We start from the raw sequence: 19610 nt of genomic DNA, 5'->3' as shown, positions 1-19610 counted from the left end.
GATGCCAACTCTGCAGATGTTGAATCAGAGGTGTAGAGAGGTCACATCACTTGCTCAAGGCCACATTCAGTAGCAGAACTCTGATTCTAAAACCCTGGGAGCTTTTAGCACACCCTGCCACCTGAGAGCACTCCTCTCTGGATAAGGGGTTCCCAACCTCTGAGCCACAGATAGGCACCTCCTGTGAGATCTCACTCCTGTGAGATCAGCAGTGGCGTTAGATTAGAAATAAAGTGCACGGTAAATGTAATGTGCTGGAATGATCCCAAGCCTCCCCCACACGCCTGGTCCATGGAAACATTTTTCCCGATGTAATCTGTCCCTGGTGCCAAAAAGGCGGGGACCACTGCTCTAGAGTAAGGAGGAAACCAGTGAGAGTGGAGGCTTGACCCTGAGGCTAAGCCAGAGCAGAGGGCATCAGAACACATCTTCTTGGTTGTCCTGGTCAGCGTGGTGGCCAGGTTGAGAAGGCCCAAATGTCTCGGCTCTTCTCCTGCCTGTGAAGAGGCAGCCTCCAGCCACAGGGGCATTGTGGAGGGACCAGAGTCAGGCTGGCAGAGGTTCTCAAAGAGAGGCTGACAGGCCAGCTGCACTGGCACCACCTGTAGGCTTGTCTGAAATGCAGAGTCTCAGGCCCCACCCTGACCTACTGAGGTTGAATATGTTGGGATAGATACAGGAAATGAAATAAGCTCTTTCAGGTGATTTTCAAACACAAAGTGTAAGAACCACTGCTGTGAGGGCACCAAAGAATTGAATGTGGGATTTGGAAGGAGGGAGCTTAGATGTTGGGCTTCTCCAGTGACTCAGGGGTAAAGAACCTGCCCACCAATGAAGGAGACACAGGTTAGATCCCTGGCTCAGGAAGATCCCCTGGAGAATGAAATGACACCCCACTCCAGTATTCTTGCCTGGAGAATTCCATGGACAGAGGAGCCTGCTGGGCTCTAGTCTGTGGGGTTACAAAAGAGTTGGACATGACTTAGCGACTGAACAACATCAGCTTAGGTGTTGGAAGAGAGGATGGTAAGTTGATGAGGGCTCTGGGCTAAGTCTATAGGATGAAAGGTGGGGTTTTGATGGGAAGGATAAGAAAAATTAGGCACTAGGACAATGGGACTGGAGAAGGCAATGGCACCCCCCTCCAGTACTTCTGCCTGGAAAATCCCATGGACCGAGGAGCCTGGTGGGCTACAGTCCATGGGGTCGCTCAGAGTCGGACAGAACTGAGCGACTTCACTTTCACTTTTCACTTTCATGCATTGGAGAAGGAAATGGCAACCCACTCCAGTGTTCTTGCCTGGAGAATCCCGGGGACGGCGGATCCTGGTGGGCTGCTGTCTATGGGGTCGCACAGAGTTGGACATGACTGAAGCGACTTAGCAGCAGCAGCAGCAGAACAATGGGACAGGTCGTGGGGGTGGGGAATGGCCTATAGTTAAGATCAAGTGGAATCTCGTCTCGTTACCAACAGCTGAGCAGTCTCCATCAATCCTTCTCCTCTCCCTGAGCCATGCTTACTAGGCTCAGGTGTTGCCACTTATCTCATGGGGTTGCTTTACGGCTGCTGCTGCTAAGTCGCTTCAGTCATGTCCAACTCTGTGCGACCCGAGACAGCAGCCCGCCAGGCTCCCCCGTCCCTGGGATTCTCCAGGCAAGAACACTGGAGTGGGTTGCCATTTCCTTCTCCAATGCACGAAAGTGAAAAGTGAAAGTGAAGTCGCTCAGTCGTGCTCGACTCTTAGCGACCCCATGGACTGCAGCCTACCAGGCTCCTCTGTCCATGGGATTTTCCAGGCAAGAGTACTGGAGTGGGGTGCCATTGCCTTCTCCGTTTACGGCTGCAGAGCAAATCAATATACGTGTCCATGCTCACAAACTAGTACTTAAACTTGGATTTAAATGGGGAGCTGAGTGGTGGAGCAGTAGAGTGACAGAGGACAGTAGTTTCTTGTGTTTTTTCGGTGATTCTGGCCCACACGGCTGCTTCTGTGGTCAAAACGTTCCATTCTGGCCTCTGGGCAACCCGAAGTTACTGGGAAAGGTAAGTTCTCCACTTGGACTGATTTAAACAATGAAACAAGTATTTCGCCTGCCTTCTGTTGAGGCAAAAGCTAAGAACCTCCCCCAAAGAAAAAAGGGACAGGTTTTGTCCAAGTTGTACATTTTGAGCTGCATGGAGAATGGAGCAAGGGTTTGGTGAATGCGGCCCCAGAAATGGGGAAGCATGTGCATGAGGGAAAATGTCAGGAGCTCAGAGAGAAAAGACCTGGATTTGAATCAACCCTGGTCTGTGACTTCCCAATTGGGTGACCTTAGCAAATTCTTTAATCTCTCTGAACTCTTGGTTCTTTTCTCTCTCTCTCTCTTTAAATAATTTATTTTGGCTGCACTGGGTCTTCATTGCTACTCAGGCTTTTCTCTAGTTTCAGGGAGCAGAGACTACTCTCTAGTTGCAGGTGCCCAGGCTTCTCACTGTTGCAAAACACAGGCTCGAGAGCATTCGGGCTTCAGAAGTCGTAGCATGTGTGCTTGTGGTTGCGGCGCTCTGGCTCAATTGCCCTCACGGTGGGATCCTCCCGGACCAGGGATTGAACCCATGTCGCCTGCATTTGCAGGCGGATTCTTTACCACTAAGCCACCAGGAAAGCCCTGAACTGTAGGTTCTTGATTTCCAAAAGACAACTATTTTGAGATTGGAGAAAAGTGATAGCTGATAAGAAATACTTCCTGAATCTCAGTTCTGTCTCAGCCTTTGCCCTGAATACAGTGAGGGGAGGTGAAGGAATTCCTGAGTGAGTTGTCCTCTGCAAGCTTTGTTAACACAGGCCCTTTGAAGAAGCCATGTCTTTAATGATCCCTTAAGTGTTTACTTGACACAGTTCATCCCATTCACCTGTCAGTCCTTCCCCTTCCCATCTTCACTGGGTTGGGGAGACTGTTTGCCAAGCCAGCTGATCAATTTCTCTAAGCAACAGAGGACATTTCAAACCTTGTCTTCTGTCCTCATTCCCAAGTCAGGACAGCACTTTCCGGTTCTTGGCATCTTGTGTTTGGATTTGGGACTGGGTTTCCTTTCTGGCCAGTTTGAGTAAGACTAAGACAAGAAGCAGCTGGGAGACAACATCGTTTCATGGGCATTGATTTTATTGTAAGGCCAGGAGGATGGTGAAGTGGGGGATGGTTTTAGTTTCTGTAATAGTCTCCTCTAGAAGGATGGCAGGAGGGAAGGAAAAATCAAACAATTGGTCTGTACTCTTGCCCGGGGCTCCATAATTTGCCTTTTACTTTCTGCATTTTCATATTTGAGTCTGAAAAGCAGAGGGACCCAAACAATGAGCAACAGATGTCCTGGTGCAATCCGCACGGTACATGAATTCAGTTAGCATGCAAATTGTCATCCTTGGGCGATTCCTGGGGACTGCTGAAAAGACAACAGTCTTGCTTTGCAAAATAGATAGAGGGCATGATTAAAATGTCTGGATCCAATCATATGTTTAATTACAATCCTTTTTTTTTTAATCTCAACTACAATGACTGGTAGCTATTATGACACAATATTGAGAATGTGTATGATGCATGGTGGCACTTGGAAGGCTGATCGGTGGTCTGTGTTTGATCAAAATGATCAAAGCTCCTTGCCATGGAGAGCCCCTCTCCTGCTCTCTCGTCTGATCTACTTAGACGAGCAAAATATGATTTACAGGAGACAGTTTATGTGATTTTCATTCCCCTAGAGCAGGGACATAATTTTTGCATCACCATTTTCCCTTAGAAACAATGGGAGCTTGACAATGCTTATAAACACACAGTAACAGACCCTGCTCATGGTTGTCTGCAAGGCTTCTCTCCTGCTTCAGTTCTGTCATTGACTTTCAAATGTTCAAACACTTTTGAATTTTATTATTGGTATGATCAGAAAAAAGACCAAAAGAAAATGAAAGTGCTAAGAGAAGAAACTCTTATTTCACCCTATCCGTACAATCTGATTATATTTGGGGGACTTCAGAGAAAACTGAATTTCTCATCAGATGATGTGTTCAGCCTGAGGTTTAACTACTTGGTTAAGGATGAGGACTGAATTTCACTGTGTCAGTTGTGGAAGTGGCATCAGCTAAACCTGCTGTTGTGTCTGTTATGAAAAAGAATTTATATTGGAATTTTTTTTCTGTACTTCAGTTGATTCTGAAAGATGGAGAAATAAGGCATATAATATGCCTCATTAAGTGGCGCTAGTGGTAAAGAACCCACCTGCCAAGGCAGGAGATATAGGAGACTCGGGTTTGATCCCTGGGTCAGGAAGATGATCTGGAGAAGGGCGTGGCAACCCACTCCAGTATTCTTGCCTGGTGAATCCCATGGACAGAGAAGCCTGCTGTGCTACAGTCCATGGGCTTGCAGAGTTGGACACAACTGAAGTGACTTAGCACACATGGGGATTTTAAATATGTAACCAGCATTATGGAGAGGATTGTTTGCCAACAACTTGACAAACACATCGTTATTAATTTGGATATTACACTTTATCAGATGAAAGACTTTTACACATTTCACAGCTAGGCAGTAGTATATTTTTTCACGTCCTGAAGGTTTGGCATTAGAACTTCCTACAAAACTTGGGTTGTGGTTTCATATACATTTGCCTCTCTATTTTAGAGATGTCCTGACTTCCTTTGCTCTCCTTTTATAAGGGTTATTGTATAAAGAAAACAAATATCCTTTACTAAGAATAAGAAATTGAACCAAGTATTTATTGTACTGCTGCTCGGCACTCAGTACAGTGCTGGGGTCTAGGGGGGCTTTAGCTGACTTGTTAAGACTCGAGTCCTGCTCCCAAGGATTTTATAGCCCAGTGGGCTTCCCAGGTGGTGCTAGTGGTAAAGAACCCACCTCTCAATGCAGGAGGTATAAGAAATGTGGGTTCGATGCCTGGGTCAGGAAGATCCCCTGGAGAAGGACATGACAATCCACTCCAGTATTCTTGCCTGGAGAATTCCCCATGGATGGAGGAGCCTGGTGGGCTACAGTCCATGGGGTTGCAAAGAGTCGGACACACAGAAGTGACTTAACACGCACCCATGCCATCTCTATAGTCAGTCTTATCTGAGGAAGAAACAGAGATAAAGAGAAAGACAATAGAGATAGGGAGTTGGAGAGGGAGAGAGGAAAAAGGCTTGGGGAGGAGGGTGGACAAAGAAAAAGAAATGGTTAGAACCTGTAGTCTTTTTATCAGCTGTGTCCTGTTACTATAGATTCCCAAGGAAGGGGGTGGGGGTGCATTCCAGGCTAAAAGCTGTTGACTGTCATAAGGCTTTGGTTCCAAACTCTTTTGTTCAAATTCTAGCTAAAATAGCTGAGACAGACTCTGGGTGAATCGCAAACACTGATTTTTTTGGTTTGGTTTTGTTTTTAAATCTGAAACCCAAGGTCTACTCTAAAGGCATGCTGAATGACCTATTTAGCTTTTACCCTAATTCAGCACTTTAGATCCTATACTAATAGCTAATATTTATTGAGGTCTTACCTTATGCCAGGCATTGTGTTACTACTAAGCCTCAGAGAGGTTTCTCATTTAGTCTTCATAAAACTCCCCTTGGAAGTATCATTTTTTCAATGATTCAAGTGAAGAAAGCTAGGAACTTGCCCTTGGTTAGGGCTCAAGAGATCAATATTCAGAACCTGGGGGTGTAACTACTATTCGGTACAGTCTAAGTATATGCAGATGAGGACAAAGATAAACCTAAGGGAAAGACTGAAAAAGGCAATAGGTGAAAAAAGGTACTGTGTACTGCCATAGGGTCTTATTATATCCCTGTTCTAGAAACTCTATTCCTTAAACATGGGAACCAATTTATTCCAGTCTCTGCTTATGTCCAATCTCACTCTCCTCTTTGGGAGAAGGATGGAGGTGGGGGTGTAAGATGCTTCCTGTCATGAAGTGAGTGCTTTTGGACAGGGTGGAAGGTTGAAGTTTGAGCAGAACTTGAGCTGGTCTTGGAGAAGTTAGCTGGGTCGGTAATGAGGAGGAATGTGTGCTCCACTTGTGTAGGAAGGTAATTAGAAGGAGGGGAGGAGATAGTGTGAGTTTTCATGAAGGGTGGGGACCAGGGTGCGGTTCTGCAGGGCCACAAGATCGTGCCAGCAGAGGTGGATGGCTTATTTTGGGGAGATGAGCGTTGCGATGGAGGGTCTTATATCAGGTTCCCTTAACTCCTTCAGTTGCAGGAGTTCCCCTTCCCCATCTTGTGATCTGATAGAGGTTGAATAAGACTGGGTACTGTGACCACGTGGCCTGGAGTGAGCCCTCATTCAACCCCACAGTGGGAAAGATACCAAGGTTGGCACAGGGGCAGAAAAGAACCTGGGCTTCCCACAAGTTGATCCCACAATTGTCTGATTTTCACGAAAGCCTGCAGTGTTGCTATTGAGCAGAAGTGTTAATAGATCATAAGAAACTGAAAGTTGCTCAGTTGTGTCTGACTCTGTGACCCCATGGACTATACAGTCCATGGAATTCTCCAGGCCAGAATACTGGAGTGGGTAGCCAATCCCTTCTACAGCAGATCTTCCCAACACAGGAATCGAACTGGAGTCTCCTGCATTGCAGGCAGATTCTTTACCAGCTGAAATACCAGGGAAGCCCATAATATATCGTAAGGGAGCTTCAAAGAAGATAACCTGGACCACCCTGGTGGTGCAGTGGTTAAGAATCCACCTGCCAATGCAGGGACACAGGTTTGACCCCTGGTCCGCAAACTCCACATGCTGCAGGCAACTAAGCCCATGTGCCACAGCTCTTGAATGATTGAGTTGCAACTACCAAAGCCCATGAGCCTAGAGGGTGTGCTCTGCAACTAGAGAAGCCACTGCAGAGAGAAGCTTGCACACAGCAACTAGAGTAGCTCCTGCTTGCCACTAGAGGAAGCTCGTGTGCAGCAACAAAGACCCAGCACAGTCAAAAAATAAATGATTTAACAAAAAGACAACCTGCAAAAATTATTGTTGAAAAGTGGCAGGATGTCTTGATCCTCACAGCTTCATGGATGTGTTAAAGAATATAGCTAATTTTATTTCCTGCAAAACACCTCTGTTTTGTTCTTGCTTTTCTTGGTGCCATGTTGGGAATGGTCACTAAACATCACTCCTGTGTGTCATGAGCTCCTTGAATGTTCAAAGAGACTAGCAAAGAACTCTCCAGGGCAGTTTACCTCTAGTCAGTGACTCTGTGCCCTCCAGTCACAGCTACCTTGTGATTAGGAGCAAGACTTATAATTTAATGGTGTTTTACACTTTATGAGAGTGTGCCATCTGTGTGTGTAACCAAATATGAGGCTACTAGCCCATCATAGTCAGACTCAGTTTTGCGTAGTTTTCCAGGGCTGGAGATGGATCAGCCCTGCTCACCACCTCACATTCTCCCACATCTCCCTAGTAAAGCTTTGGGACTTCGGGCTCCAGGTTGTTCCTTGACTCCAGAGTTTTCACAAGTCCTTGCTCCCTCCGTGGGAGTCGATCTTCCCGGCACAGTGAGAGAAGCATCTGTTCACCTTGGGGTTCATCTAAAACCCAAAGGTTTTGGGTTTTCCAAAGGAAGCCTAAACATCTTCCTGGTTGAGAAAACTCAAATACTCAAAACATTTAATTTAGTTCACATTTTAAAACTCTAACATACTATATTATCATCATCTTGGTTTCCTGTGGCTGCTGTAACAAATTGCCACAAGCTGGGTGACTGATAATAGAAATTTACTCTCTCACTGTTATGGAGGCCAGAAAACAGAAATCAAAGGACCCTAGAGAGAATTGTTCTGGCTTCTTCCAGCTTCCAGTGGCTCCAGGCATTCTTTGGCTTGAGCCTACATCATGCCAGTTTTTGCGTTTGTTTTCACAGGAACTTCTCCTCTCTGGGTCTGTGCCTTTTCTTCTTCTGTCTCCACTTGTCATTGGGTTTGTTACCAAAAGGTATGTAGTGGGATTTGGCTGCTCGCCGCTCAAAAGCCAGTAAACAGCCCAGGTTGGTGGAAAGGAAAATTGCTTTATTTCAGATGCTGGCAATAGGTGGAGGGTGGGGGTAGGGGAGGCAGACATCCGTCTAAAGGCTGACTGCCCCCAACCCTGCACTGGCAATCGGTGGTGACAAGAGCTTTTATAGACGGAAGTGAAGGTGTTGGTGGTGGGGGCAGCTCATGCAGAAACAGCACAGTCAGCTCTGACAGTCATCTTCATTCAAATTGGTCATTGGTGGTCTGACCAGCGTCATCTTGGTTGCTTTAGGTACAGTTAATCTTCAGTTCCAGGGTCCATTTGTTGCCATTTGTTTGAGGCTAATTCTTAGCATTGTGCATCTTATGTCATGGGTACAATCTGGTCATCATGTAGTTAAATTCTTCCACCTGGTGTTTACTAAGACAGCTCATAGGATGTGTCTTAGAACAATATCTATAGCCCTTGAGAAAGAACTAAAGGTCTTTGACTATGCTTAATGACTACATCATTATTATTTGGTCTCCTTTGACTGTTTTCCTTTGTTTCTGCATTTCCCATTTCTCTGATTAAACCTACTCTTTGCCTACAGTTTTTTTTTTTTTTTTTTAATAGACAAAAGGCAGGCAGAGGATGTGGCAGGGGGCAAGGACTATAGGGTCCTGCTTCATTTCAGATTTAATGCCCACTTGCACTAAATCCAAGATAATCCAGAATATATCTTCTCTACCAGATCTTCCCAACCCAGGAATCGAACTGGGGTCTCCTGCATTGCAGGTGGATTCTTTACCAACTGAGCTATGAGGGAACCCCTAATCTCATCTCAAAGTTCTGCAAAGTATCTTTCAGGTATTAGCACATGAACCTATCTTTTGGGGAGACCATCATTGAATCCATTGTAATCATGCTCTCTAAATAAGCTGCCTTGAGAAAATATTATATTCAACAATTGTAATGATGTAGCAAATGTTTAAAAATATTTCACTTTTAATTTTTAAGATGTGGAGTGATTAAAGAATTTGCCTGGTCAGATATCAGGAAAGATATTTTTATTTTCATTGGGTTTGAGACCTGGGACTGCTAATTACCAGCTGCAGACAGGTCTCTGCTTGTCATGGAAGCTGATCACTTTGGAGATTGGGAAGATAAAACACCATGTGACTCGCTGTATCAGTTGAGTGGGATGCAGACATAGGCAGAGCAATTGCTGTTAGAGGGACACAAGAACTTATGGAGTGTTTCCATTTTAGGGGCCATGCTACAAAGATGCTTTGGGGTCCTTGAAACCACCCAGGTTTGTGTCATACCACTTGAGTGAAATATTTTTATTATTTATTTATTTATTTATTCATTTTTGAGTGATACTTTTAGTATGAAGCAAATAACTTTGAGTTAGGATTTCTTTATGAAAGATATACATAGACTTGTACTTGATCAAAAAACATCTAATAGTTAGATGTTCCATAATGAAAAAAGACTATTTCCGTTGCAGTTCTTGGCACATACTTTTGGCTTCAGAAATAGCTGTCTTGGTTTGGTCGTCTGCACTGTGCCTTCTGTCATTTGGCGCTTCCAGCCTGTAGTAACTAAAAGGAATCAGCAGTTTATGAGAGCACGACAGACTAATGGGAGGGCAGATTTGGTCAGATAAACACATTTAACTGCAAAGTTGTTATCATGCCAAATCATACACCAGAGAAATCTTATTGCATAGAGATCATCCTTAAAATGCTAAGACTAGATTTTCAAAGCTATTTGTTTTAATGGTGTCTCATTAGCTGAGCTAAAAAAACTTTAAAACTTTTGAGTCATTATTTTATCTTACAAATGTTAAGTATTCTTTATAGACAGGAATTGTCTGTTAAAGTAATATTTGACATCTACTGAATCAAAAATACTTTACAGTGAAAGGCTACATCTGTTTACTATATAAAAAATGGTGCTGTGTATTTTTACTAGAAGAATTTTCCTTTAATAAGGCAGCCAAAAGCCATCTACACACACCAAACCAATTTACAGCCAAACCTGTTGAATACCAACACAGTATCATGGATGCTTAGCAATCCATTTTTTTCAGTATTACTCTGATTTTGGTATTGAGCTTGTATAGGAGATATGCTTCTTTTTTTTTTTTTTTGAGTGAAAGGAGAGAATAGCAATAAAAAAGGTCTGGGTTAATTATTCATTTGGTGAGCTTTAATCTTTTCTGTGCTCTCAACTTTGATTTCATTATATTGGTAGTTGATCTTCCTTATTTAAGATCAAACTGCACTGAGTTCTTTTTCAATTTTTTAATCAAGCAGTAGCAAACAGTCTGTACCTTTGGCCAGTTCCACCTGAGATCTAAGTCACTGCAATTAGGAAGAGACCAGACAGAAGGCAGTCAACTTGGTAGAGTTTAAATCTGTGTGTAATCTCATACAGGTGCTGCTTCCTGTGCTCTGGAAAAATCCCTCATCACAAAACAGGCCAACTGAGCCACACCTGGGTTTAAGCAGAACATCTGGACCCACTCTTTGCTACTCACTCATGTTCTTCAAATCTTCCCAAAACAAATGGTGCTTTAGCTCAAGTCTGACACCAGAGATTTGTAAACCCTATGTGCACTGCCAAATCCAGTTTGATACGAAACACAGCTACTTTTCTTGAACCAAGTATGTTACAGATATGATACCCCTATCATATATTTCAATTAGCCAAGCCTCAAGTAATTTATGGGGGTCGTTTCTACTACTAGTAATAAATTTCATAATGGTATTAACAATTAGAGAATTTTTAAGGAAAGTTAAAGTCCAACAACTATTAAATGCCCAAGCATTTATTGGTTATATGCTCTTTGTTTTCTAGTCATACAATCATTGGAAAATCCTGAAAATAGCGGTTTAATTATTATTAATGAAATGCCAGTTTCAGTGGGTCCTGGTTTCCTTAAGAAAAATCACCTATCAAACTCCTAAATGTCTAATTTTTACTTAGTGGAGCCACTTAATTCTTTGTACAAATCTGGAGGTTTTATAATTAAAAATATGTACTACAGGTATACTGTGGGCTTAGTGTTATGCTGAAATTTACTGAATTATGTTGAATTTACTGATCTAGCAAACTTTTGGTGTAATTTGTGTGGCCTTAAATAGGGTCTTTCAGTAAGGGCTTTATGTGGAATTTTGGCATTTTGGCTCAGATGGTTACTAGTGAGTTCAGACGGTCAGGATGAAGAATGAATGGTATGGAGTAGGTATACCTTTTGTGGCTCCCATAAATGATGCAGAAACAGTGGGGATTATGTGGAGATCATCAATATATGTGTACATTTTAGATAAACACACTTAAATACATCTTCCAGTGTTAACATTTTGAACTGATAATCAGTTCATACAATGAGTTTAGTACACTTGCAATGCTGTCCTGTATATAGTTTGAATTCCTTGGTTTCAGTAGGTATTAGCTGGTGTTAGTCAAATTCACTATCTCCAAGAAGGCTTGGAAGTGAAGAGGTAGGAGGGGTTAGGATTCAAGGGCATGGTGGGACGGAGGGAATGATGGAGAAGGAGAGGATTGCTAGTTTAGCAGGAAGCACCAAATGATACCTTATATTCCTGAAGGATAGAGATTGAGAGAGACTCTACAGGGTACCTTTGGAACTCAGAGTAACTTGGATCTGATTCAGGTGCTCCCAGTGTAGGGCTAATGGGAGAGCTCCTAGAAGAGAAGGTGTATATGCCTTGACTTGGTAGTGATGCCGCTTGGCCCTGAATCAGGGCCTGAATCAGGGCTAATGCCTCTTAGCCTTGGAGCCCAGTCACTCAAATAGTGAAAGCACTGAAAGTTCCAAAAGTTTCTCTGCAGCGTGATTTGTTTTTGGTTGATCGGATGCAGGCTTATGATATTAAATGTATGAACTAACTAGGCTTTCAGGCTTGAGAATTCTCAAGTTGGTAATTTTTGTGAAATATTCTTTGAAAACCTTTGAAGCTGTAATCATTTTTTTTCCCCTCTGAATCTTGTATTTTATGATGTGAATAGATAACTTAAACTTTGAGATGGGTAGTTTTTCTTGGATCAATTTCTTATATCCAGAAGCAGTGAAGTTGAAAGGATTGCAGAGGGCATGGGGAGTGGGGGAGAAGAGCAAAAGTTTTATGAAGAGACATGCAGACAAAGCGTGAGTGTGCAGAATTAAAGCTCGAGTATTCTAGAAAGTACGCAGAAGGTTGGCCTTTGTAAGATGACCGAGAAATGCAAAGGACTAGTAAAATAAGCCATTGCTTGAAGCTCACACTTTGGAGAGAAGTGGCTCTTACAAGAGGAAGATGTGATAGAATACAACACAGGATCCCTGCCCTAAAATTGTGTGAGGGTCAAAGAATTTTTGGCAGGGAGAAAGAAGTTCCGAAACAGATACCCAATGGAGAGGCCATGGGAGCTTCCAAAGACATAAAGAAAGTCAGCAGAGTAACCCAGGTTATAAATAATGGGGGTAACACATTGTCTGAGAGGAAGGAAATGAGTTTTGTGAAGGCAGAGACCATGGCAGGGAGTATTTCTTTTCCCAGCTCCAGCACAAGGCCTGGCACACAGCAGGTAAGCAGTGCTTGAAGAATGAGTGGGGCCGGGGACTATAAAGGTATAAAATTGGGCAAAATCAGCAAGGATGGGAAAGTATTTGTTAGGCATTAGGATAAAAACAAAGAAAAAGAAGATGATTTTCTAAATAAAAGAAACTGTGCTAAGTTGCTTCAGTCATGTCTCACCTTTTGGGACCCCATGGACTGTAGCCCACCAGCCTCCTCTGTCTCTGGGATTCTCCAGGCAAGAATACTGGAGTGGGTTGCCATGCCCTCCTCCAGGGAATCTTCCTGACCCAGGGATGGATCCTGGGTGTCTCCTGCTTTGGAAGGTGGGTTCTTTACCACTAGGAAGCCCAAAAGAAACTGTAAAGGATAGCACAAATTTGTTGGAAAATTAAGCCTGAACTCTTTTTTGGGAAATGTCTTTCTAAGTTTCAGATCATTTTTTCCAATCAAAACATACCTACTTGAGAATATAAACTCAAGATAAAATTCAGTATCCCCATCAGATAGTTTAGCTGAATATCATTCAGATCTGTGATTGATAGCTACATTCCATGTGTTTCTACAGCTCAAGAGGAAGGTGCTTATTATCCCTAACATCTCACTGCTTAGTAGTAGCTAGTTGATTCCAAGTTTGTTAAACACCTGAAGTATTTTGACGAGGCTACGCAATGCTTTTGCATTCACGTTCTAAAAATGTGTTCAGTCATGTCCCACTCTTTGTGACCCCATGGATTGCAGCACACCAGGATTCCCTGTCCTTCACTATCTCCCAGAGTTTGCTCAAATTCATGTCCATTGTATTGGTGATGCTATCTAACCATTTCATCCTCTGCTTTCTCACTCATGTTCTAAAAATGAGAATGCACACACACACACGTGTAATTATTTTCTACCTAAGATCCAAGAGAGAAATACGTTCTTTTATTTAATTATAACCTATCCCTCCAAGTGCTGTCAATAAGGTATTTTATAGATGGGGACAAATAAAGAAGGACTTGATTGGTTAAGAGACTTGAGTCTGGGACTTCCCTGGTGATTCATTGGTTAAGAATCCTCTTCCAATGTAGGGGATGTGGGTTTGATCTCTGGTTGGGGAACTAAGACTCCAAATGCCATGTGGTGTGATCAAAAACTAAACAATAATTTAAAGAATTAAAACCCTGGGTCTATAGAATTTTAGTGAAATCCTTAGAAATGATTCTCCATCATCTTAATTCAGGGACAAGCAGGACAAAGAGCCTGAAATGAAATGCTAAGGAAATCCAGCTCTTAATTTTGGTATTTACTGCACGGATTGAGCTACAGGTATTCTGAAGACCAAAACATTCAGGGTGACAGTCTTTATTCCTTCACAAGCCATATGGGAGGCTGCCTGAGATACTTTGCTTCCTCGTGTGGCTGGTAGAGGTTCACACCAGTGAATAGGTTGAGTAGCTGCCTCTGCATGCTGGATCCAATCAAGAGATCAACCTCTTCACTTTCCCTCAGAGTCTCAGGTGGAACACAGTTTGGTCTCAGAGCGATGTTTTTGTTAAATCTCTGAGGTTGAGGTTGATTAACTTTTAGATGAAGCCACACTCTGAAATGAAGTTGAAAATGTCTTAACCTTCGAATAGGAATGGAATTCTCCCCAGTCATTACTAGCATCCACTGATGTTACAAATTTGTGGACGGATGTTATCCATTAAGGTGAAAGCAGAAAGAGGCTTAAAGTTGACTTAGAAGGCTAAGTACTTTACCTTCAGGGAAGTACATATAAAAATCTGTGCTGAACTGAATATATAGTCATAGTTAAAACTTTGAACACCTGGTTCTTAACTGGCTGGGCAAAGTCATAAAAAATACTGACATACTTTCTACTTACTGTTATTTTGATCTTTAGGCAGGTTAGTCTTTTTATTATGGTTGCTTAGGAATTTAGCCTCAGTGATACGTCAACCCAGATGGCAGGTATTGAATGCCAACCATGTACTGGCACAAAGCCTGGATGAAGTCTAGTCCTAGGTCCAGACTAGATTTGTCAGGACCTGGTTGGTCTAATTTTAGCTTGGGCGAATGGAAATAATGGTTAAGTTCTTTAGTTCTTAACACTTTTTCTTGGTGATGTGACAAGTTGACTTTTTTCAGAGAGCTCAAAATCTGCAAGGCACTGCATGCCTGGCTTGGTTAGCTGAGCCGGTTGGAAACATGGGATTAATGAAGCCAAGGTTCCATTTGCATCTGGCCCAAGTTGCTTTGAAGGTGAAAAACAGTTCCCTAGCCACCGGCTGTATCTCTAACACTGCCTAGCTTCTCGATTTGCCAATAATCGCCACAGTTCAGAAGGAGGACTACTATAGAGAGAGTGGATAGAGAGAGTGGTGTTGAGGGAAAATCCTCTATCATTCCTGGAAAAATAATTGAAAGTTCATGTACTGTGATGACAATTCAGTAGCATCATTTCTGTCCCTGAACAGCCTCGTTAAGGTGACCACACATGAGAGAGTGGAACCTGAGACTACCTTCATAAAAATCAAACTTCCATGTGTGTATTGAAATATATGAGCTTCCCAGATGGCACTAGTGGTAAAGAACCCACCTGCCAATGCAGGAGACATAAGATCCTGGGTTGGGAAGATCTCCTGGAGGAGGAAAGGGCAACCCACTTCAGGATTCTTGTCTGGAGAATCCCATGGACAGAGGCGCCTGCCGGGCTACAGTCCATGGCATCACCAAGAGTTAGACATGACTGAAGCAACTTAGCACAACACAGCATTAGAATGCATGGAAAAGAATAGTGAATTTTTATTGAGCATTTCCTGCCTGTCTGGTATTCTAAGCGTTTCCATCTGTATTAACCTATATAATCTTCACATAGCTGTATGAAATAGTCTCAGTAGCCCTATTTTATCCATAGGGAAACTGAGGCATACAGACCATCATCCGTTTACTCCAGGGGCAGATGGCAGGCTTGCTCCAGAGCTCTTATATTCACTACTGCACTCCACTTGAGCACTGCTTGGAGAGGGAATGCATTAGCTTGCCAGTCAGCTCTCAGATAGATGAGAGCTGTCCAAGGACTAATCTTGGTTCACTGGTGAATGGGAGCTACCTAATAGTCTTTGATTCTATTGCTGAACTACCAAGTCTACCAATTAGCTAAAATTAGTCCACGAAATTTTCATTCTTTCAACACCTGTGACATGTTAAATCAAGAAAATGTGCACTTGAATGTTTCTTTGCAAATATCTTTGGGTGTTTTTGAAAAAGCCTTCCAAATTGAAAGATATCTCTACTATCCATCCAATAAAACATCACGTAAGTTACTGCATGGGATAGAACTAGACATTCAAAAATCAGAGACATGACCCTCTGCTGCTTTCCTCCTGTCAGCCTCACAAACAAGTCCAATCTCCCTGATGGAAAAAAGAACCCTCCCATTGGCCCCAGTTTTCCAACAGCCTGTTCATATCCACATGTCCTTGCTTTTAAGCTTGAGTTCTGACAGCCACTCTTATTCCTTAATCCACTGCCATGTGTTTTACTGCTCTATTCTACTGAAACAAGTCCCTTGAACACTCCTCTTTTGTAAGGTTACTCTATCTTCTCTGGGTCCTTTTATTCCACCTGCCCTCTCCAGAATATTTGCTCTCACTTCTCAACACAGCTTTTATATTCATTGTGCTGTGACATCGAGGTAAGTTTCTTTTACCTCTCCTGTCTGTTTCACTTGCTCAAGCTGGCTCACACACAGGTGTTGCCTTACGTTCTTGTCCTGAGCCCTCTCTTCTCTCCATCCTCTGTTCTTACCCTGGTTGATCTTCTTTTCACCCAGGAACCCAACAGTGACTTGTGTCTGCAAGATGCCAAAATCTATATCATCCTGAATTCTCTTCCAAGGCATTTTTCCATCTCCTTGTTATTTACTTTTCTTCTGGCTGGCCTACCAATATTTCAGATTTAATTTGTCCAAACTATGTTCCCTGCATCCAGACTACTCTTGAACTATGCCAAGCTGGAAATCTGACTTATCGTTAGCTTTTCCCTGTCCCTCATTCCCCATATCCAAGGGTTTGCCAAATCCTGTTGATTCTATTTCCAAAAACCTTTTGGAATCAGTCTGTATTCCAATTCTATGGGAATAATTGAGAATTTTTATCCAAAATTACTGAGCATCTACTGTATGTTAGGCATTAGGCTAGGAGTACAAAGGTAGATAAGAGTTCATTCCCCTATCAGGGACCCTCCAGTTCCAGAGAGGGGACAGAAGGAAACAAGTCACTAGTTAGTATGGCAAGAAGTCTGCAGAGTGTGTCCTGTGAACACACACCTGGGAGAACAGTGTGCTGTCAGCACAGGAAATGCAATCAGGTAATCAAATTCAATAAAGTTTGTTTATAGCACACCACCACTTTCTGAGCACCAGTAAACAATTGCTTCCCAGGTGGCTCAGTGGTAAAGAATGCCTGCAATGCAGAAGACATAGGTTTGGTCCCTGGGTTGGGAAGATCCCTTGGCAAAGGGCATGGCAACCCACTCTAGTATTCTTGCCTGAGAAATCCCATGGACAGAGGAGCCTGGCAGATTACAGTCCATGGGATTGCAAAAGAATCAGACACAATGTAGCCACTAAAACAAAAACAATTACATAAACAATGTTTAGTCTTTTACCACTAGTTGAGAGTTTTTTTTAGCAATGATGTTTATTATGCTAAGTGTGATCTGCTTCTCTGCTGGCAGTGAGAATTTGAGTGTTCTGAAAGCCTACCTGCTTTTGCTATGTGACCCATGTGAAGTTGAGAGTTGCCCTGTGATTTCATATCATGGAGCATAAACCATGGGAATTTCTGTCATAAAGGACCACTCAAAATTGTCACTGTGGCTCTTACTGCTGCTGCTGCTAAGTCGCTTCAGTCATGTCCGACTCTGTGCGACCCCATAGACAGCAGCCCACCAGCCTCCCCCGTCCCTGGGATTCTCCAGGCAAGAACACTGGAGTGGGTTGCCATTTCCTTCTCCAGTGCATGAAAGTGAAAAGTGAAAGTGAAGCCGCTCAGTCGTGTCTGACTCTCAGCGACCCATGGACTGCAGCCTACCAGGCTCCTCTGTCCATGGGATTTTCCAGGCAAGAGTACTGGAGTGGGGTGCCATTGCCTTCTCCGATGGCTCTTACTAGAACTGGAAATATATATATATATATCAACATTGAAAAAATTTTTAACACTACATTTTAGAAACTTTAAAAACTTAATATACTTGGATGTGGAAGAGTAGTTTATTAGCTCAAAATTTCATATTTGACTCAAATATTCTTGTATTTGGGGTATTGCTATTAAAACCATGATTGTTAAAATGGTTATATACTGGCAATTTTATATGACTCAACCTAAGTAAACTAAAACTATTTTTTGTTATTGCTTTTTTTTAAAGTTATTAGGAACAGTAAAATTGAGCATATGTGCTATGGTTTTTAAGGTTCCCCTAGTGGCTTGGTGGTAAAGAATCCACCTGCCAGGGAGGAGATGCAGATCCCTGGGTTGGGCAGAGCCCCTGGAGAAGGAAATGGCAACCTGCTCCAGGATTCTTGTCTGGGAAATCCCTTGGACAGAGGAGCCTGGCAGGCTGGGGTTGCAGAGTCTGACCTGATTTAGTGACTAAACAGGAGAAGACAATGGCACCCCACTCCAGTACACTTGCCGGGAAAATCCCATGGATGGAGGAGCCTGGTAGGCTGCAGTCCATGGGGTTGCTAGGAGTCTGACACGACTGAGCAACTTCACTTTCACTTTTCACTTTCGTGCATTGGAGAAGGAAATGGCAACCCACTCCAGTGTTCTTGCCTGGAGAATCCCAGGGATGGTGGAGCCTGGTCGGCTGCCGTCTATGGGGTTGCACAGAGTTGGATATGACTAAAGCAACTTAGCAGCAGCAGCAGTGACTAAACAACTATAGTTTTTAGGGGAACCAAGGAATGGTCATCCTTATGGCTTGGCCATCAGTATTCTTTATTCTAATTTTATTCCTTTGATTTTTTTTTTATTCCAATAAAGATTCTTTAATGTTTAATACTTGACTCTCTATGACATGAATGTATATTTTGGGGATGGGGCATTTTGACAAATCATCATTTAAATGCTCTCACTTAAGTAGTGCTTGGATTTGGAGCTCCCTAGCATGGCTATGGAAGTCAGCAGTGGGAAGAACTAGGTTTATTTTTAAAAACAAAGCATCTAAGAGTCAGGGATATTAACATACCTTGCACTAACATACCCACCACTCTAACATATGGAGTAAATGATTCATAGAATTGTGACTAGAGCTCTTTCTGTTCACAGAAGGCAAGAAATATGCAAGAGTTGGGAGAGAGAGAGAAAGCCACTGAGGGCATTTGTGATGGTATTAAAGAGTCATCTCTAGGCAACCATGACCTTCCGGTTTCCATGAGTTCATACTCTGCTGGCCACACTATCTAGGGCTCCTTTTGACGTCATCCTTCCCACCAGATCTTTGCTTTTACTTTGGTCTCCAAGTTACCAGAAGAGATGTTCTGTGGCAGGAGGATTAGGTTCTTATGGCTACGGAAACTGAGATGAGACTTCATCATCCATTCTAAGAATTGGGGAAATACAAATACGATTCTTTAAAGAAAATCAGGTTTCTAATGTAAACTATTGTGTTACTTTGATATATTTGTTATCACTCATATTTCTAAAGAAACAGATAAAAGATTAAATGGAACAAACATTTCAGCTATCATTCTTTTCATATGGTCCTTGGAAATGTACTCAAGGAAATTTTGGGAAAATTTTTAACTACCAATTGTGTTCAGTATAAGTTTTATTTGCTTATTAATATAATGAAACACTCAGTTTTCTTTTTTGCCAAAATATGTAACCCAAAGTGGAAGACATAACTTCTTGACATTGTATTCCAGAGGCTCTCTGGAGATACGTGATATTTTAGTGTTTTCTTTATAATAATAAAAGACTATTTTGAAAATATATTACTGCCAATAGAACAAAGATATTAATCCTAAAATTACTATTCTGCTTTCAGGGTAGGTATATTTAAAAT

General features: G+C 42.6%; 1 long non-coding RNA gene across 1 annotated transcript; it reads left to right on the top strand.

Annotated features, from left to right (window-relative positions):
* Nucleotides 1-1603: 1603 nt before the first annotated feature.
* Nucleotides 1604-19292, top strand: LOC147359373 (uncharacterized). Its single transcript, XR_015140753.1, has 2 exons — nt 1604-2044; nt 18872-19292. It is a non-coding gene; the product is annotated as an uncharacterized LOC147359373 (long non-coding RNA).
* The last annotated feature ends 318 nt before the right edge of the window (nt 19293-19610 follow it).

Source organism: Bos grunniens, chromosome 14, assembly GCF_055505025.1.
Source record: "Bos grunniens cultivar Pamir isolate PY7600 chromosome 14, Bosgru_T2T1.0, whole genome shotgun sequence".
NCBI lineage: Eukaryota > Metazoa > Chordata > Mammalia > Artiodactyla > Bovidae > Bos > Bos grunniens.
Note: the sequence above shows the minus strand (reverse complement) of the source record. Positions and strands in the feature narration are given on the sequence as shown.